The following is a 22183-nucleotide window of genomic DNA, read 5'->3' as shown; positions in this document are numbered from 1 at the left end:
TGCCCTGATGAAGGGGTCTATTTAAACTCGGGCAGAGTTCCAGCTCTCTGTTATTATTCCAGGCGGTAATGTGCTTTTCTCTCTGATAGATAATACAAGATTTCTGGCAGTTTTTGTGAATTAATTACGTTTAATTAACATTGCCGTCACTGTTCTGTGAATACAAGCCTGGCTTTCACTTTGATCCACAGCAGGTTGGTACTATTATTCACAATATCACCTCCAGTGATACAACAAATTTGCGTTATTATCCAGTTAACATTGACAGCCCTGGTATATTTCAATGCTAATACTTGCACAACTTTTACTTATAACAGAGTAGTTTTACACTGTGGTATTGCTACTTTTACTTTTGTAAAAGATCTAAGTACTTCTTCCATCATTGACCCAAACTGTTTTTTATAACTTCAGTGTTTTTTTGTGTGTTTCTTTTAGGAGAGCAAGGTGGTCGATGTCATCAGAGATCAACAGGCCTGAACGCTGAACAGGTAAGGAACTTCCTCCGACTTTAATTCTGAAATCTCTTTATAAAACCACTTTGTTTTCTTTCTCATTGTTCTCACGTTTCTTTTCTCTCTCGTCAAACTACTTTCTCTTCCCCCCCCATTTCACATATCATATTTCAAGCTTCCTCCGCTGTCATTAGAAACCATTGTGCGTCCCCATGAATGCCATTGGCTGTTTATTTTGGCTGCGTTTGGCTGTGGTTTCTGTGCATGTGTGTGGCGGGGGTCTGGGTTAACGGGTTAATTGGAGGCTTCGGGCCGTTTTTAAGAAATGAATTCTTGCTGAGACCCCGCTGCCCCTCCACACAAACACTCTTCTCACATATCACCCAATTACTAACACTCCTCACACACCTCTCTCTCTTATTATATACTGCTTTTCTCCCTCTATTTGAACTTTGTGATGTTGTTGAGGCTGCTGTCGGGGAACTGAAGCTTTAATGCACAAACACAACCAACATTATATTCTTCTAATACTGTGCTAAGATGATTACAACGGGCAAAAAATACAGCTTTCAGGACAAGGAAACAGGAATAAGTAGCTGGCTTAACCTTTAAAGCCTTTTTTGAAGAAGTTTGGTCGTCACTTCATGGTCAACCTGGTCCTCATTAATATTATACGAAAGTACACACACGGACTATAATCAATGTAGGACGGGGATTTAGGAAGTTAAGCTCCAAATTATGCAGATGTGGACCTCGAGGGATTTACAATAAGACCTTTGTTTATACACAAATACATTACAGGTCTTCAGGACAGATCCTCAACGACATGTTCGATCTTGCGTCCACATTTCCTCATCCACCTTGATTCTGGGAGGCATCCAGCATTGTTCTGGGTCTCTTATTTCATATTTCAAAGTGAAGCCAATGCTGAAGTGCCTTAAACTTGCATTCCTTCTAATATCAGGCAGGGGGCGACTCCTCTGGTTGCAAAAATAAGTCTGATTGTATAGAAGTCTATGAGAAAATGAGCCTACTTCTCACTTGATTTATTACCTCAGTAAACATTGTAAACATGAGTTTATGGTCTCAATCGCTAGTTTCAAGACTTCTTCAATACAGCATGATGTTCATTTATTAAATTATGGTCCCATTTAGAGTCAAATAGACCATAAAGCAGGGGATGCTTTAGGGTGGGGCTACCTTGTGATTGACAGGTCGCTACCTCGGCGTTGTCCGGTCTGGGAGTTGTAGTGAACACGTTTAAGCCAACAATATCAGGGACCAATTGTTTATTTATTTTATAATAAATACTGTTATTTATGAATAAAATTCTTATTGTTGTCTTAAACCCACTGTGGTGTCTGATGTGTGTTGTACAGCAACAACAATAAAAGGACGGTGGCTCCAAATCCAAATTTTGCCTATAGGCCATGGCTATTGTATAATGTTATTAGTTTCTTTGTTATTACATGTCTGTGCAGAGACTTTTTATCTTTTATCATACAGTTTTCCTGTAAGGGTAAGTCCACACTAGATGCTGAAAGGATGAAAACGTGGTTTCATTGTCCTCTGTGGGTAGAGAGCTGGGTGTGGGCAGGTTTTGGTCTGTTGGGCTCGTGACCACACCCAGCTTTGATGTAGTTTGGTACATAGTGACACTGCTGGGAAAAAAACATGTCAACATCACTAGATTGCATGCCAACCCCGCTTTATTAGACTGGGTGAAGCTACTCTTGTTAAATCTATATGATGTTTACACTGAGTGAAATATTCAAACCCAAGACGCCATGTTTATTTTATGGCTCCATCAAATGGAAATATTCTGGATGCTTTGGTTCATCATTACTCCAAAAGTGAAGCTGACAAGTTTCATGTCTTTGGAAACTTTGGGATCTCCACTAGAATTTAAAATAAAGATCTCTACGTTTGACAGATATTTGGCTTGATAATATTAGTTTGTACTGACTGACCGATGGCGAGTTAAGAGATGTTCTAACAGCGTTACTTTTTGACCACGATTAAGTTGAATTTCTGTAGTCCTGGTCAGCTTCACTGTACAGACGCTTCAGTATTTCTGCACATAGGTTGTTGAAGTTGTTGCTTCTTTTCCCCTTTTTGGGATTTTTGTATTCAGAAATTTAAATGCCAGGCAGCTCAGTCCTGGAAGAAGTCATTTTGTATGCTTCTGCATCATCAGTACCGCTAACGGCCTTTCTTTACATTATGTACTCTTGATGTGCAGAGACATTAAACTGCTATAATGCTGAACGACGCACTTGACTCCATTTGGGTCCATCTTCAATTTGGCTTCTTTTTTTTCTGTGTGGTACATATTTTCTTCACAGGAAGACAGAGTATGCACAAATAGATTACCTACCACGTTAATGGTTGTAATACCTCGGTTTCTGTTACTGCCTGCAGACCGACTGCAGGGTTATTTTGGCCATTTAAGGCTTTTCCTTTCTCAGTAGTTTATTGTTTCAAAGGCTTTTCCATCCTGCAGAGAATCAATCCAGTTTTTTTGGAGGGAAACGTTGAATATGTTGGAAGCAGTTTATACGATTCTCCTGTATCCTGTATTTAGATATTTTCCAAAGTAAAAGTCCCTAGAAGTGTATGATTCAACTTTTTCCCATGGTCTAGTGATACTAAATTGCAATACTTGTAAAATCGCAATACATATCGAATCGGCACCCGGCAGTTTATATTAAAGTTGACATGTCAAATAGTGAAATCAGCAGTCTGAATATGTTGCTGTGGCCCTTCAGAAACTCATACTGGACCAAAATGAAACCTGTGTGGCGTCCAATCTGAATTTCTATGATCTGCTGCTGTGCCAACTCACATTAATGTGTGTCACTCTAGTGTTTGTGTTTCCTCCACTTCCCCATCTGTCTTCCATCCATCACCGTTTCCATCTTACCTCCATGTTCTCAATATCTCATTCCCCTCTGTTGTTTTTATCCAGTGTGTGTTTTAATAGTTCTTGTTCCCTTAAACGGCTTCATTTTGTCAGCCTTCTATGGGAGCTTGTACCTTGTCACTCTCAAATCTTATGAAAGCAAATACAAGGGCCTGTATGAGTGTGTGGGTGTTTTAAGATATCAGTTTCTCAGGGTCAAATCAGTCATCGCCGTCTCATATTTGAGGTGTACGGCTGATAAGTCCTGCTCAGCTCAGATTTATTCTTGTTTCCCCGGTTGACTTTTACTTTTATGGTCAGCAGCTTTTGCATGTCTTTTCTCCTGAACAAATAGTGCAAACTGCCGTTCTATAAGCTCCAATATGTCCCTTTGTCTACAATCATCCCTTAACCTCAACGGTAATTACAACTCTCGACTAGAAATCTGAAATCTAATCCTAAAACTGAACCCAAAAACCTAAATATAAACTTAGCAGGGCTGTACACTTGAAAGACTTCATAACTATATACTTTAAATATTGAACATCGGTATACAGAACATGAGTTCTCAGCAGAGTGAGTCCAGAAAACATCAATACTGACCCTCTCAAAGCCACATCAGTCAACCTGTGGTGAGTGATTAATATCAGCAGAGGTTCAGTAAACAAAACTATGAGACGTCTGGATATCGGAGAGCAGAGCTTTCATCAAGACACCTCTTTTTCACTTTTCTATTAATCTTCTTCATCATTTCATCAGTTACCTCACCACGTCTGCCACCGCTGCTGCCGCTGCTGCTGGAGGTTTACTGTGTGTCTGACTGTTGTGTTTGGATTTAGTCCCAGAACTGTATCACTGCGTGAAATGAGACGTACGTGGGTTTGACTGGACTCCATTTTTGTCTTTACACACACACACACACACACACACACACACACAAATGCACACATGCGCACACACACACATGCACAGATGGTAAACATCTCCTCAGACCTGACAGAACTCGGTGTGTGTCCATCTTCGTCATTAATTCTCCTTAATCAGCTCATTAATCCTCAGCCTTAATGATGCAGGGAGAGAGGGAAGGAAGGAAGGATGGAAAATAGGAAGGAAAGAAGAATGGAAGGAAGATGGGAAGGAAGGAAGCGATGATGGAAAGAAGGACGGAAGTGCAGAAGGAAGAGAGTAGGGATGGAAGGGACGAAGGAAGGAATGATGGAAGGTAAGAGGAAAGGAAGTAACAATGGAAGTAAGAAAGAAAGGAAGGAAGATAATAATGGAAAGAATGAAGACAGTAAGGATGGAAGGGAGGAATGGACGAAGGATGGAAGGAAGGAAGCACAGAATGATGGAAGGGAAGGAGGAAGGAAGGAAGGATGGAACAAAGGAAGGAAGGAAGAAAATAGGGAAGGAAGGGACAGAGGATGGTAGGAATGATGGAACAAAGGAAGGAATGACGGAAAGAAGGACTGAAGGGCATAAGGAAGGAAGGTAGAAAGTATGGATGGAAGGAAGGATAGAATGATGGAAGGAATAAAAGACCGAAGGACTGACTGATGAAAGGAAGAAAAGGACAAAGGATGGAAGGGAGGGAGGAAGGATGGGAGGAATAATGGAAGGAATGATGGAAGGAAGGACAGAATGACGGAAAGGATTAAGGAAGGAAGGAAGGAAGGACAAAATGGCTGAAGGACAGAAGGACTGACTGATGGAAGAAAGAAAGAGACGAAGAATGGAAGGGAGGGAGGGAGGAAGGAAGGAAGGAAGGAAGGAAGGAAGGAAGGAAGGAAGGAAGGAAGGAAGGAAGGAAGGAAGGAAGGAAGGAAGGAAGGAAGGAAGGAAGGAAGGAAGGAAGGACGGACGGACGGAAGGATGGAAGGGAGGGATAAAAGAAGGAATAATGGAAGGGATGATGGAAGGAAAGAAGTATGGATGGAAGGAAGGATGGAAGGTATGGTGGAAGAATGGAAGAAAGGAAGTAAGATAGGAAGGAAAGAAGGAGGGAAGGAATAATGGAAGGAAGCAATTGTAGATGGAAGGAAGGAATGATGCAACGAAGGAAGGAATGATGGAAAGAATCAATGAATGGATGATAGAACGTAGGAAGGAAGGAGGGAAGAAAGTAGGGATAGAAGGGAAGAAGGATGGAAAGAATGAAGGGAAGATGAAAGGAAAAAGTAGGAAAGGAAGGAAGGATGAATGGAAGGAAAGGAGGAAGAAAAGTCTTGGACTGTGAATAATGATGAATGGAATATGGAGGAACACTGCAAGAAACGAAAAAAACGATGGAAAGAGAGAAACAGTTTAAAATGGGTGGAAGAAAGCCAAAGAAGAAAAGAAGAAAAGTGGAAAGAAGGAGAGAAAAGCAGGAAAAAAGTAGTTGAGCGGGAGAGAAAGAGACTTAGAAGGCAGAGTCGATGACTCGAAGAGACTTTTATCAGCTGCCAACTGGTGCTGTGGTGTGTTTATGTGTGTGTGGTGAGAGTGAATAGTTTCAGGATGGTTGCCAGTATTTTACTGTGTAGTGTGTGTTGTTGTAGTGTGTGTTTTGTGTTGTTGTGTGTGTGTGTGTGTGTGTGTGTGTGTGTGTGTGTGTGTGTGTGTGTTTTGGGAGGGCGTGGGTGAGTGGATGCTCATGTGTGGTTTGTTTTTTTCTGTATTTTCTTTTCTGTGTTAGCCAGCAGAGTGTGGCTTCTGTCTCTTCACCGTGGTGGAAAGCTTTATACTCCAAGAGCAGCGCTGGGTTTGGACCAAAGAAGAAGAAAAAGTTGCTCTGCTCTTTGTTTTGCCTCCATGTTTATGCTGCTAAACGTTCATTGCTGCTGTGTCAGATTTTTTTTGTAGTGAGCTTCCACAGATGCTTGATATTTTTCTTTCCATGCTATACTTGCTATCAGGTATTTTTTTGTATTTCGTCTTCTCTTTAAGGGCTTTGTCAGTAGAACATCTGGTTCTGAGTGATACTGGGCTGCAAAGTTTCCTTCAGAAAATCTATTCCAACGTTTTCATTAAGTGTTCACAGATCAGGTGTTTAATGTACTGTGCTGGTTCTTGCTTTGTGACATATCACACTGAACATGTTAGAACAACCCGTTCTCACGCTCAACTTGTCAAATACCGCCGTTTGGTGCCCCTCGGCATCAGAAAGTCCGTCAACGTTGACTTAATTTACCTTAGTTTTGTTACGTAACTTACATACTTAACTAACGCCACATACGTAAGTTACATAACAATCGTACTTACTTTGACTCAAACCATCTTTTCCTAAACCTGACCAAGTACCTTTGTCGCCTAAACCTCACCTAACTTTGCGTAATAAACTAAGTCAACCTATGTTGGAAGTTCGGAAGGCCCGTAGTCGGCCTGTGGTTGGCCCGTGTAGTTGGTCTATGGTTGGCCCATGTAGTCGGCCTGTCGTTGGCCCGGTGGTCGGCCTGTCGTTGGCCCGGTGGTCGGCCCGTGATTGGCCCTTGTAGTCGGCCTATAGTTGGTCAGTAGTCTGCCCATGGTTGGTCCACGTAGTCAGCTCGTGGTTGGCCCATGTAGTCGTCCCATGGTCGTCCTGTAGTCAGCCTGTGGTTGGCCCATGTATTTGGCCCGTAGTCGGTCCGTAATCGGCCCATGGTTGGTCCGGTAGTCGGCCCGTGATTGGCCCTTGTGGTCGGCCCGTAGTTGGTCCATAGTCGGCCACTGGTTGCCCCGTGTAGTCAGCTCATGGTTGGCCCATGTGGTCGTCCCATGGTCGTCCCGTAGTCAGCCCATGGTTGGTCTGGTAGTCAGCCCAAGGTTGGTCTGGTAAGCGGCCCGTGGTTGGCTCGTGTAGTCGGCCAGTGATTGGCCCGTGCTTGGCCTGTGCGCCCCCCGAGGTGTAGATTTTTTTGAATGTCTTTGAATGTATTTGTTCGACTTGTACACACGGTCCACGGCAGCACTTGTTTCCCAGCCGAGAGCCGACTTGTTTCATTCCTTTGATCTCAGAAGTAGCTGAATCAGGAATACCTGCAGCTCATTTTTATTATACATGAACTTTGAAATGCTGCAGAGAATAAGTGAAGAGGAGGAGGAGGAGGAGGAGGAAGAGGAGGGAAAGTACTGAAGCAGCCTCTCTGAGCTGTCTGCTACATTTAAGCTTTTATGGACAACAGCGGGAACCCTCTGATGGCTTTAACAGCTTACCTCACTGCTCTCCACAGCCTCTTTCTCTATTATTCTTTTCATTTCTTACTCCTAAAATGGACTGTATGTGTGTGCATGCTCCGTAGCAACAGGTTGAGGGTTAATGTCTTTCACATGTGGCTCAGATCTCTGTGGAGCTTTACTGACTCGTAGTGTTACAGTCAATGACAAGTGTCCTCTTTCCTGCTTCTCTCACATACATTTCTGTCTTTAGTCTTAATGGAATCAGGACTTCCTTATTACATAAAATCCACATTTCAAGACACTTTGAAGTGTCTTAAAAATAGAATTTAATAGTTTAACAGACGGGCATTCCTTAAAAGCAAATTCTGTATTTAGAAGTGTCGTTATTGACCTTGAAAATAGCAGTTTGATGAAATATTTCTACCACATGGTCCTGCTATTTCTCTAAGTCTCATAACTGCCTTTGATTCTTGCATAGATGTTGAAAGAAAGTGTTGATTTCACTCATTACTCGCTGTGTCTTTATTTACAAATCCAACCTTTTGCTCCTAATGAAATCTAGTTTGTGCACATTATGTTTTGTGGTCATGCAGTTTGGAAGGTTTCCAACTATGGACTCGTTCTCCCTCCTGGGCGTCTGTATTTGATGATGATTGACAGGTTGTTAATGAGCTCGTTAGACTTCATAGATTGGCTGACCTTTGTGTGTCCCCGATCGGCGTGAGGGAGTTATTACAGGAGACGCTTGTCATCCTGTTGGATTTAGTTTTGTTTTTGTAACATAATGTAATCTGACAATGAAAGTGAAAAAGTGAGACAAGTGATGACTTTAGTGCTCATTTTATAGAGTTCAATTGATTAATTGATGATGAAAATAATAGTTGGTTGTAGCCCTGTATGATTCATACACATACTGTATTTTATAGGATGAGGGCTTGGTTTGATCACCACAGAGGCTGCTTTGGGCCTCACGAGAGTCGTGAGGAGTTTAAAGTTTATACCGACCCGTCAAAATTAATGAACTAGGATGTCACAGCATAAAAAGAGAGTGGGAGTACACACACACACACACTGCCATGTAATGAAAGAGCATAGACAAATCAAGTGAAGTGACATGAAAAGCATCGGGATAATTACAAACACACACTAACGTCTGTCTGTCAGCGCTGCGTTCGTCCTTTCAGACTACTTCCTGCCTCCTGCGGAGTGTGTGTTAAAGTGTGTGTGTTTATGATTTCATGTACGTGTGTGTGTGTGTGATGAGTCTGTGGCCCGTGACAAATGAGTGTTTCGTTTTTCATCAGGAAGCATGAATGCCGCCAGCGTGTGGTGTGTGTTTTTTTCTTTTTTCCCTCATTCAGATATTCTTCGGAAGCATCTGGGAGGATTTAATGGGAGAATAAAATTATTCTCTAAAGATTATCTTCCCTTAGAGCTACATTACTATGTGTGTGTGTGTGTGTGTGTGTCTGTGTGTGAACAAGAGTGTACTTTTTCTTTTCCACTATTCAAACATTTTCCCAAAAGCTTCAGGAAGGATTGAGTAAGATAATGAAACTATTTTCTAAAGATATTTTATTTTACTATCTCTCTCTCTCTGCTCCTCACCCCCGTATTTGCTACAGGCTGGATTTTTAATCTGCTGGATCATTTTGATCTCCTGAATCATTCACTGTCATCATTTTGAATTATTATTTCGCCGCTCCTCTGCGGTGACTGCATGCTCTCTTGTCAGGGTTTGGCTCTTTTCCTCCCCACCCATCTCTCTTTTATTTTCCGACATTGTGCAACTAGAAGCAATTATTTTTCAAACAAAAGGGAGAATTTGGGTGTTTTGTACTGTAGGTCCTGAGAAAGTCTTAAAACATCTTTAACAACTAACTCAAGGCCGTTAAAGCTCTTCGACGCAGTTAAATTAGAGCGTCTGAGGTCGTAAAATTCAGTTTTATCAGTCTTGGGATGCTGTTTGACTGTGAAAGGTCCCATGAAATGCGATCATTACCTCCTTTATGTGATGAAATTCCTGTTGAAACTGATTTTTGCGACAGCGAGGAATCAATTTAAATTTAAACCAATTGGCTGTTAGGTATATTGTATTTTACTGCAGTGATTCTCAAAGTGGGGTCAATGAAACGTTTTCAGATTCATTCATTGACATCATCATGAAAAAGCTTCATAGTTTAACGATTAATATTAAAAAACTTTAACCTATAGCATAATAAATCATCAGCATAATCCTATATACTATATACAATGCTGACTTAACTCAACTGTACAATAATTTGTGCAGTAATTCAACTATGCATTTATACTGTACATTCAAGAATTATTCTTATTAATTTCTTATTCATACCATTCTGGCATTTATATTTAACACACAGATCCCACTTCTCAGCATTTTGTATTTACTTATTTGCACTGTGGTTAATTGTTATACTGTATATTGCACATCTTAATGCAAATATTTGTACATGTTTCATATTTCTTATATTTTCATTTAAAAAAAATTATTACAGTACTTTATATTCCTTTATACTTTAAATTTCTTGACATATATTACTATATTGTAGCATTATGTATACATTGTAGCATATGTAGCGTTGTTCCACGTAGCGTTGTTTCACGTAGCGTTGTTTCACGTAGCGTTGTTTCACGTAACGTTGTTTCACGTAGCGTTGTTTCACGTAGCGTTGTTTCACGTAGCGTTGTTTCACGTAGCGCTGTTTCACTTAGCGTTGTTTCACGTAGCGTTGTTTCACCTAGCGTTGTTTTACGTAACGTTGTTTCACGTAAAGTTGTTTCACGTAACGTTGTTTCACGTAGCGTTGTTTCACGTAGCGTTGTTTCACGTAGCGTTGTTTCACGTAGCGTTTTTTCACGTAGCGTTGTTTCACTTAGCGTTGTTTCACCTAGCGTTGTTTCACCTAGCGTTGTTTTACGTAACGTTGTTTCACGTAAAGTTGTTTCATGCAATGTTGTTTCACGCAACGTTGTTTCACGCAACGTTGTTTTACAACAAGCGAGATAACATTGCGTAAAATAACAACACTCTTTTTTCTAACCTCAACCAAGTATTTTTGTTTCCTAAACCTAACCAATCGTTTCACAACGTTAACCACATGGTATTGCGTATTTCTGCAAGCGTGATATGAGGCTGATATAAAACGTATTCATTAAACTGTTTTTGGTTCAGAAATGTCGACATTCAACGTATCCCGTGGTTTGCAGAAACGTACAATGCCAAAATGTTTTCGTCTAATAGTTCATAGATTACGTTCTAATCTAACAAATCTATAACTCTTAGAATCTGCAAATAGGTTTAATACATATCTAATATTTTTCTAGTACATTTTTCTCGTGTTTTTATTTCACATAACTAAGACTATAGAAGTGTAAAACAATAGGTTACGTCAAATTATTGCAAGGGATATATATGAGGGGTGTTTTACAGGATGTGCAAAAAGTCTAGTCCGGTTACAGACCTCTGAATCCTTCTTTCAGATCTGATCTAGTTGGTGAAACAACCGATACTTGTTTATAACCTCTTGTATGTCTTTTTTAGATTATTTTTTACTCTTAAAAACAAGTAAAATGCTGAAAGTCTGATTTGTTCTTCTGTACCAGGAGAAAATATATTCTCTGTGTGAGATGTTTGTGTTAAAATCACAGTCTTCTGGCAGAGCTCTGGTGCCTGGAGGTGACCGTTCGGCCGTGTAGAAAACACACCAGCAGCAACAGGCGGCGAAATCAGGAGGAAAATGTGATGTAAATAGTTTAAGTCGCCGGAGACGCTTTGCTGCCTTTAAATCACGTCGTGATTGGATTGAGAAGAGGAGCGCTAACAGACTCTTATTATCAGCAACCGACTAGATGACTGTGTGTCCTGAAGCCACCTGATAGCTACGCTCTGATGGGTTTTTGTCTGCCGCCAAATACCCGTCTGCTCGCCCCTTCCTCCCCTGAAATAAATTGCAGAGTAAAGTAGGTGGACTTCATTCGACGCTCAAAGACTCTCTCAGATGTAAACCAAAGCTCGCAGAGAGGAAGAGCAGCCTTTGTTCTCGTCACAGCACTTCTGTCTGAATCACAGCTCATCAGCGGGTTTCATCTGTCGGTTCACGACCTCCATTAAAGATGAACGGTGTGTCACTGGTTGCATAAGCGGCCCGAGCTGCTTTTAAGACTTTAGTTTGCTTTGACGGATCGTTGTAGAGTTCACAGCCTCTTTTCCTTCAGGCTGCAGGTGATCCTGATCGTGTTCTGGTGATGCATCTGACTGCTTTGCTCAAACGTATTAAAAATCTCTCCATTTCCAGTAAAGCTTTCGTCGCCTTGACCTTCTAGACATTTCCCCCACATCTGAAATGAAGTCCTGTGATGTAAAATCCAGCGTAGGAGGCCTAAACTTGTGTGCAACTTGCTTGTTTTCAGCCTTCTGGAGTTTAAATACGTGTGAAAAACTAAACTAACCCGGATATTTTGTTGAGTTATCGTGATTTTTCTCTCCTCTTCCTCTTCACATTACTCTCATTCATCTCCTCTTCATCCTCTCTCCCCCTTCATCGTCTCTCTCTCGCTCTCTTTTCCCTCCCCTCCGGACAGGCCTGGATCATGAGGATTACAAGGGTTTTGTGTTTCGGCGGCGAGAAAGATGAGGAGGAAGAGGAGAGATAAAGAGGGCAGTTGAAAAGGAGGGGTCGGGTGGGATGAAGAGGAGGAGGGCGGGAACATGTTTGTACAGGCCAGAGAGGAGGAATAAAAGAGGAAGAGGAGGAGGAGGGAGGAACTCCAGGGATTCTTGTTCCTCTTTCAGCACTCTGGAGTTTTTCGTACTTTTATCCCCTTTTCTTCACTCTCTCTTTCACCCCTCCCCTGATACCCATAATGCTCTGGGTTCAGCCTGTTTATACACACACACACACACACACACACACACACACACACACACACACACACACACACACACACACACACACAGCACTGAGCCTCATTACGGCAGTCAAGTGTGTTCTCGGACTCACTATTCAGCCTGCAGATTGGAAATACAACACCAGACACACCCCTCACTGTTAGAGTCAATACACACAGTCTTCCCAGGTGAATTAGCATTCCTCTTTTTCCTTCACAGTGAATTATATTTGCATCGGCGGAGCCTCCATTCCCTTTTTATAGGCTATCAGTCTGAGTAAATGATGATAGAGGGCTGATCTGAGTACAGCAGTTACGCTGACTGACACACTGTTACTGACAGAGGAGAAGCAGTAGATTAAAGTCGTGATCGGGTTTAGAAAAATGGAGTCGGAGATGAACTATAGGACATAACTGAGGTATTTGAGGTGTGATGGTTAAGAGAACATTTATGGATTAACATTTAGCATTAAAGGGACTACAAGGAACTTTAACTGGTTATGAAACAGTCTCGGTGTAACACTAGTGCCTCTATATGGTGACTCAGGGTATCTGAGATCCTGAGTATCTACTACCCAGTGACTGACTAGTGACTGACGATACTAACAACTCACGTGACTAACGACTCATGTGACTAGCGACTTACATGACTGAAGATACTAATGATACACCTGACTAACGATTCATGTGACTAAAGATTCACTGGGCTGACGATACTAACGATTCACATGACTAAAGACTCACTGGGCTGACGATACTAACGACTCACGTGACTAAAGACTCACTGGGCTGACGATACTAACGACTCACATGACTTAAAACTCATGGGACTGATGATACTAACGATTTACGTGACCAAAGACTCACCAGACTCACAGGACTGACGATACTAACGACTCACATGACTTAAAACTCACATGACTGACAATACTAACGATTCACGTGACTAAAGACTCACCAGACTCACAGGACTGATGATACTAACGATTTACGTGACTCACGACTCACAGAACTGACGATACTAATGACGGCCGAAAAATGATTTTAGACAGTGATACAGGAAGTTGACACCAGCAGTGGAAAAAGTCTTCCAAACTATCGTTGGTGAATTTCAGGCTGCTCTACATGTTTATTTTCTCATCTGGAAGCCATATTTATTTCCCTCTTCGTCTGCCCGGCCATAGATTGGGCTGATTTGGGTAAATATCATTTTTTCATAACTAATCCTTATGATGGATTTCACTGTCTGGGGTGGATTAATATGTCCTGTCCATCTAATCCTGTTTGATTTAGTCTGTCTGGCATGCTGGCATTATAAAATATGCACCGAGCAGAGTTGATGAGGACGAGGATATGCGTGTGATTATTTTCCAGCTCAACATTTAATGGGACCTTGCAGCTCCCAGTGAAACACCAGTGAGTTGAACAAAGACATTTCGTTTTTATTCTCCCACCCACTGTTCCTCCTGCGGTATTTGTAGGACTTCTAGTACTATGAAAAGTTACATGAATATAATATATATATATATGTACTATTCAGTGTATAATGAGAATATTGACAAGAAAAAGAAAGAATTAATTCAGAGTAAATGGAGGAATAAAAGCCAAGAAAGGAGGAGAGATATTTTGGCTTTGAGTCAACATCACCACCACACTGAACCCCAGTGGCAGCCTGCCATGCCTCAGCGTGTTAATTATGTAAATTGGTCATTAGAAACCCTTATGGGGCCAGGATGAAACTGCCCAAACACAACACACACACGCATACACACACGCACACACGCACATACACATGCAACATGGCTGCACATGTTAAGTGGAAAACAGGAAGAAAATTAGGGCAGTGGAAAAAGGCAAACTTTTCCTTGGACCCGTTGAGCAAAGCAGAAAGGTGTCAGTGTGGAAGTTGGACTGAAATCTGACAAATGGAATAAAAAAAAGTTTCCATCTGCCACCAAATTCACTTGAGTCGTCATTTAAAAAAATGGTGTGAAAACGGGGCTCCGTTGCCGAGGACAGAATCAACTGGGTCGTTTATCCACATGATCTCTGCGTTTGTTGGAATATGGAGCACATATTCACAGTTGCCAATAATAAATACATTTTGAAAATAGAAAAAGGACACTGCAAGGTGTAAAAGAGGACTGGAGCCATCGTTAGTTGTGTTGCCAATATGTCACTTCACAGTGTTGGAAAAAGTATTTTAGAAACTTTCGTTCTGTCTGGAATAGTTCAACTAAAAACAACAATCACCTCTTACTACGGCGTATAAGGGCCATTATAGGTAAAACAAATGTTTTAAATTACAAAGCCTGGGGAGGGGGCTAATATTCAGAGGAAAAATCTGAATTTCCAGGACATAAATTTACAAGACAAAAATGTGGATATTCTGAGATTTTAAAGTTTTAAATTTACGAGAAGAAACTCACAAATTTGTGATAAACTCAAATATTCTCTGAAATTATGAAGTTGTAAATTTATGAGAAAAACTCACAAATTGACAAGAACAAAAGTCGAATATTCTAATATTATAAAGTCACAAATTTACAAGAAAAAAGTTAGATATTCTCTGAAATTATAAAGTCATAAATTTACAAGAAAATACTCCCAAATTTACGGAAAATAAACTATGGGAAAAAACACAAATTTACAAGAACAAAAGTCGATTATTCTCTGAGATTATGAAGTCGTAAATTTACGAGAAAATACTCTCAAATTATGAGGAAAAAAACTCAAATTCTCTGAGATTTAAAGTCACAAATCTATGAGAAAAAAACATTTGTTTTGTCAAGGAACCACATCGCTTCACTTTGCAAGGTTGGATCAACCTCATCACACCACAGACGCCACCATTAAACACAGCGGTAACGTGAGCCGCCAAGTGCAAAACCGTGGTATTGCAAGCTGCCATCTGAATTTTGTTGGTAAGGATGGCCTCTGAGCGAGGCGAAGGTCCTGAAAGATACATATATGTGTTTTTTTTCATGTTATTTCTGTGTTATTTAACACTTAACGCCATTCAATAGAAAACTTTTTCTGGGTCCGTTGAGAGCCGAGGGAAGTGAGAACTATATACAATGTATATTGTTTTTGGGTGAACTATTCCTTTAAAGTTCTACAATTATACACAATCTGCACAATTCGTTTACAAAGCGGATGCAAAAAAGAAGGATAGAAAGGGGAAAGAAGGGGTAGAACACAGGAATGTCAATCAGTCTTGCCAGCTCAGACATTACATTGTGATTTCAGGAATATTGGATATTTCAGGCTGAAGACATTGCTGAGTAAGTATTCCTGTATGAAAATATGTAATTTAAGAGACTCTGCTTCTTGGTATCCTTCTGTCTAAACACAATGTTAGGCTGTACTTTTACCGAGGCAAAAATACTGATAGTCCTCAAAAAAACCCAATTGATTGAGGTACATTGGGAAAGCTAAAGATCTCCAGCATCTCTTAGTCTTTCAGTTTCATATCTGTGCATTATGTTGGCTAGGTGACTGTAGACAGAGAGGGAGTGCAAGTCCTGCACTGATCACTGACAGATCCATTCATCAAGACAGAGTTTTAGCACTGGAATCAGCAGGGGGCTAATTACTTCCCAATGCTTCCTCCAACTGTGTTCGCTGAGGTAATGTGTTCACACACACAAAAAAAGCTTAAGGAAGCTTTTCTTTAACTTGAGGTCCTGTTTAACAGTCAGACAACGTCCACAAAGTGCTGCAACAATACTCAGTAGATACTCAGTAGATTTATCAGGATCATTGTGTTGGCGACTTCTGGTGCGACTTCTCACCAAAACAGTGATGCTGCCTTTAAAAAGCCACAAAAGCTTGACTGGTTGTCGAAAGTTCCTGTTTTAGTGTCAGGTGCACAATAATGCTCGAGGGTCACTGACGCTTTTCTGGACTGGAAAACAAATTCAACATCTCGACCAGTGTTCAACCTCCGGGTCTGAGAAGTGAAGCCAATGCTGAAGTGCCTTAAACTTGCATTCTTTCTAACAGCCAGCAGGGGGCGACTCCTCTGGTTGCTAAAAGAAGTCTGATTGTATAGAAGTCTATGAGAAAATGACCCTACTTCTCACTTGATTTATTACCTCAGTAAACATTGTAAACATGAGTTTATGGTCTCAATCGCTAGTTTCAAGTCTTCTTCAATACAGCATGGTGTTCATTTAGTAAATTATGGTCCCATTTAGAGTCAAATAGACCATAAAGCAGGGGATGCTTTAGGGCGGGGCTACCTTGTGATTGACAGGTCGCTACCACGGGTCTCGAGGCTTCAAAACCGTAGTCCGCAAACCAATGGGTTACGTCAAAGTGACTACGTCCACTTCTTATATACAGTCTATGTTTATAACCCATTGTCCCAAGACGATGAACTTGATTTTATTGGCTTTGACCTTCACTCTTTCAGTACACTCTGAATCATTTTTGCTTTCATTCCCAAAATTGTAATCGCTCGACTATTGTTGCTGTCACTACAGTAAGCCAATGTACAGACATAAGCTGTAACTAGATAGCATTACACACTTTTCCTTTAGTTTCTGTCCCTATTGCTCTTCTCAGTGTGTTCATGAGATGAAGTCATAAAGCTGAATTTTTGGCTCATTTTCTAAGCGTCTTTGACTCCATTTGTGCAGCCCAGATCATCCCTCGAGTCCTCGGGCTTTAGGATATCTTACAGAGCATTAATAAAGATTATAATTGGGAAATTAAAACTTTAATCTCGTCAGCAAAAAAGGCTCCATGTATAAGTGTAACGTTATGAATATTTGTACCTGTAGTTTCCTCAAGTATCCAAGATGAAGAAGCTTGTAAAGGTTTCCTCTCTTCACTCTCTTTACGTCTCTTTTACCAACATTTGTCCGTCTATCAGACTTTTATCAATCTTGTCGGTTACTTCTTCCTCTTTGGAATTCATTGCTATCCGTCTCTCTTTCCATCTGTCTTCATCCCCGGCTGTCAGACGACTTAAGTGATAAGAAATGGCAGCCATATCAGTAGAACAGACTGTATTTGTGTGTCTGTGTGAGTGTGTGTTGGCTGGGCTGTCAGCTCTAGCTGTCATTTTGTCATCGTGATTTTCAGACGGATCGTCCCCGTAGAGCTCAGTCCCACGTCTTTCTGTCTTTGGTCACCGCCAACTGATGGACAGGGAGAAAGAAAATAAAGACAAAGAGACAAAACGCTCACGACGGAGACATTCTTGGTGTCAAATATGTCAAACGGCGGTTTTTAGTGAAGAGAAAAGACCCCCGCTGAGTCCCAGACAGGCTCTTTAAAAGAAACTGTGAACTTTGAACTCTGTTCACTTCAACAAACTTAACTACAACACAAAAACAAACTCCTCCAGAGTTTATAACCCCAATCTCTCTCCCATCCAGACGACAAATTAATACAGACTTCTTAAGTTATTTTGAAGTTCAACAGTGCAAAATGCTGCATATTTCGGGGGAGAAGAGGAAGAAGAAGTCAGAGGGGGAGGATTATCATTTTTAATTCACAAAGCTCACCCATCAAGTCAAATCAATTGAGTGAGATGGATTCCTACAGAGCAAGTTTAATGGAAGTCAGAGAAGGCAAAGATGTAATCTACGTCGCTGCACGAAAACAGCAACGATTTTAGTCTCCTGTCAATAAAACGGATTGTTTTTATCATTAAGGAGACGTAATAGATATGGAAATGTGCAGTTTGCTCTTTGAATGCAAATTTGTTTTCTCGATTATCTGATTTTCTCTCAAATTTGTAAACAGATTATTTTTTAAATCATCTCTCAGTGCGTCAGTATCTTCTTTTACACATCTTACTGCTACCATTAAAAGGTTACCACCCTCTGTTTATTGAAGATTGTCAGGGAGCTTGTTTTCTATGGAGGACGGAACCTGCCAAAATAAAAAATAAATGAAAAAATAAATAAATAAAAGACTCGATAAATAAAGCAAAAATAATATTAAAAATAAATGTAACCTTTAATTTGTATTAATTCCCTTATTTATCTACTCTTCTGTTTAATTTTCCCTTTTATTTATTTATGTATTCATTTTTATTAATTTATTTATTTATTTATTTATTCATCCATTTATCTATTTATTTATTTATTTGATGTTTATTTTTAAATGCATGTGTTTATTTGTGTATTTTTGCATTTATTTTAAATGTGGAAAGAAATGTATGTAGAAAAGAATACAGAAATAAGTACAATACTTGAGTAAATATACTTAGTTACATTCCACCGCTGCTACTTAAATCATTCTTCATTTATCCACAAAGTCTCATGAAGTAAATAAAGTTCACACAGGCTTCAGTTTCATAAGACAGTTTTTCTTCTTTTTAATTAAAGTAATACAAATATAATTCCCACATTAGTGTTTACACGATTTCCCTAGAAAATGTGTCACACGTTTTGAAGTTTCTATCTGTATGCAAATCAAAACCCAGCACCCTATTACATGTTATACTGGAGAAACCTGTCACCTGTCAACCGTTTCACCTGTCGTTATTAAATGGAACAAGTTGAGTCACCTGCAGCACCTTTAATGATTCGTAAACTCCCGGGAAATACCACAGAAATTCAACTGTTGCTCGAACACATACTGGAAAGTCTTAAAAATGTGTTTTACTTGACTGAAATTAATCTTTTGAATGATTTGAATGAAATTTCTTTGGAAATACACGAAAGAAAAAATAAAGAAATTAGTTTAGTTCAGTCAGTCCACAAGATGCCACCATTAATATTTAACAACACTTTGATCAACTGTAATAATTGCTGATTTAAAAGTCTGCATGACTTTACAAGCTCAGTTTAAGTGGGAATTATCTGTTAAGGCTGTGGTACATAGGTGTTTTTCTTTTTATTGTTTCTTTAAGAAAAATTAGTACAACAACCTAACACATAACAAATAAAATAATAGTGCATATAATAACAGATAGTATTCAGTAAGTATTCAAAAACAAGGGAGAAAAAAATATAGTAATAAAAACAACAATAATAATAATAATAATAATAATAATAATTAAAACAAATAAAACTAAATAAAATAAATTGATAATAAATAAATACAAATGGTACCAAAAAAAGATTTAATTAAATTATAATAAAGAAATATAAATAAATTAATAAAATATATTCACACACCAGATTCCTAGCAGGATGTGAAGCTGACGACTTCTAACAAGCCGTCAGCTCCAGAGGTCGTGACCTCCTGAGAAAGATTCAGCAGACAGAAGGAAGTCGTTGTCAGTGGACGCAGCAGGAAATGAGTCTCTTCATGTTTCTCCGGTAGTTAATGGAGATTAATTTGATGCTCTGTTGAACTTGACCCCTTTTTATTGTGGATTGTTTACCAACAGCTTTCTATAAGTAATCACTACATTGAGGGTTATACAAGACATTTCTGTGCTGTATGGGAATATAGATGGATATAGTTTGAACCATTTGGATACCAGCAAAAATACCAGAACTGAGTTTTGGCACCAATACCACAGTAAAACAACTTTTTTCAAACAACCATGTCATACTAGCTTGTCACAAAGGAGGATAAATAACGCTCCAAACTTACGCTAAATTTTGGCGAGGAAAAACTGTCATGACCATTTTCAAAGGGGTCCCTTGACCTCTGACCTCAAGATATGTGAATGAAAATGGGTTCTATGGGTACCCACGAGTCTCCCCTTTACAGACATGCCCACTTTATGATAATCACATGCAGTTTGGGGCAAGTCATAGCCCTAGTTTATACATGAAATGGAACCTTTTGTTTAAAACGGTGAATCCATCAGAGCTTTAATTATGTATATCTATGAGACCATTTCAGGCGTTTTAATATAAATGTCAAAGCCTCTGAGACAGTATAACGTGACCCGTTAGAGATAAAAATCTATATGAGCCCAGTTCAGTTTGAATGATGTCCCGTGTGGCACCTCATAGGGAGTGGGTTACTCTGACAGAGCTGCTTTCCTGGAAGGAAAACAGGAAAAAAATGCCGCCTCCTCTCTCTCTTCTATATCTTTCCATCTGACTTGTCTATCACCTTCTTATCCCCCATTCCTATCTGCAAGCCTCGCTCTGTTTCCTACCAAGGTAACCTGAGAGAGAGGAATGAATGAGGAGGAGGAGGAGGAGGAGGAGGAATGAGATTCAGAGAGCGAGCGGGAAAGATGGTGAGAGATAGTGAAAAGGGCAAGATGGAAAGAAAGGGCAAGGACAGGTAAGAGACGAGCTGAAATTAAACCCAGAGTGAACAAGTATGAAAGTTCGACGGGGTGAAAAGAAAACGATGAAGAAGAGTATATGAGGGGGAGAGAGAAGGTGGCAGAGAGTAAGTAGACGGTGAAGAACAGAGAGGAGGTGAAGAGTAAATTAAATTAGAGCACCTTTGGGAGTTGAGATGAAGCTGATATATACAGCTTTTATTAAAAATCACATGTGTGGTCCACCTCATATGATGGATGATCCAGTTTGATTGGAGATTTATTGTAGAATTTTTCTACCGTACGCCGACTGTCTGTGGTTATTTGATTTTTGTCAGTGTAGCCACAGTTAAGACCGGCCCTGTCTCCTAAAAAATATGTTACCAGACAACGACATTGTGAATTGTGTTTCAAGGGAAACACATTTTGCTGGATTATGTTTTTGATGTATCACCAATACAGTCCATGGAGGGAGGAGGTCGGGATGGATGGATGGGTCCCTCGCCCAATTCACCTTCACATCATTTTTACTGAATAGAGCCTGAATGCATCATAGTGTAAATCAATGGCACCTTCTACCTAACGTTAACTAGCTCTCGTCCTGCCGATTTCAACACAGATTTGTTGTTCACAATGCAGCATTATCAGGGAAAAAATATGTTTCTTACGTTCCAAACACATTTTCTATCGTCCCCGGTACGCCGTTTGTCTGGAGCCCTGAAGTTACCGTCACTTTTTCAGAATTTTGGCGTTAACTTGGTACCGAAGTATCGGTCTACATGACATCCAGAGTTTGAAGGACATTTAACACTTAGGAAATTAGGCTTCTTTGGTTAAAGGACGAGTGTTTAACATTTCGGGGGATCTATTAGCAGAAATTGAATATAATACTAATAAGTATGTTTTCCTTAGTGTTAAATCACCTGAAAATAAGAGTCGTTGTGTTTTCGTTAGCTTAGAATGAGTTGTTTATATCTACATAGGGAGCGGGTCCTCTTCACTGAGTCCGCCATGTTGCTCCGCCATGTTTCTACAGTAGCCCAGAAGGGACAAACCAAACACTGTTAACTTTTCCTGCTTGGGCCGGAGTCGATAACGTTACTCGCTCCGATCGCCGCCACTCTCTCTCTTGCTTCATGACTCACTTCCCACGTGTACACACACATACTCTATGCAATGACCTATGCTACTTTAGGGCCATTTGCATTTTCACGTCGGCCACCGTAGCTCTCCAACACGCTTGGTACACGGGAGAAGCTTCAGTTTGTTGCAATCTCACCTCACCACTAGATACCGCCAGATCCTACACACTGGACCTTTAAATAAAAAAGAAAGGAACTGATCAAAGTACTGTTTTGTTATCGAAACTCTTGTATTGTATCAGGACTAATACTGAGAAATACAAATGTCTCCTGTGTGTTGCTGCTCTTCTATTCTTTCCCCCATTTGATGGATTTTTTTCCTTCTAATCAGCTTTTAGAGGATCTTATGTCTCGCTCACTATCTTGATGGTGAAGGCAGAGAAGAAGAAGAATGATATATGATGTTGGAGACAGTCAGACAGACAAAAAGAGGAAGAGGAGGACA

General features: G+C 40.1%; 1 protein-coding gene across 5 annotated transcripts in view; it reads left to right on the top strand.

The window, feature by feature from the left end:
• Nucleotides 1-22183, top strand: part of LOC141762240 (plexin-B2-like) — a 163760-nt gene that overhangs the window by 70188 nt on the left and 71389 nt on the right. For all 5 annotated transcript variants that reach the window (XR_012592761.1, XR_012592762.1, XR_012592763.1 and 2 more), the window contains exon 3: nucleotides 436-488. The gene's annotated coding sequence lies outside the window, so the exon portion shown is untranslated. The remainder of the gene's footprint in view (nucleotides 1-435; nucleotides 489-22183) is intronic.

The sequence above is a fragment of the Sebastes fasciatus genome, chromosome 23 (assembly GCF_043250625.1).
Source record: "Sebastes fasciatus isolate fSebFas1 chromosome 23, fSebFas1.pri, whole genome shotgun sequence".
NCBI classification, from domain to species: domain Eukaryota; kingdom Metazoa; phylum Chordata; class Actinopteri; order Perciformes; family Sebastidae; genus Sebastes; species Sebastes fasciatus.
The sequence above is the reverse complement of the archived record's forward strand: the minus strand, read 5'-3'. Positions and strand labels throughout refer to the sequence as shown.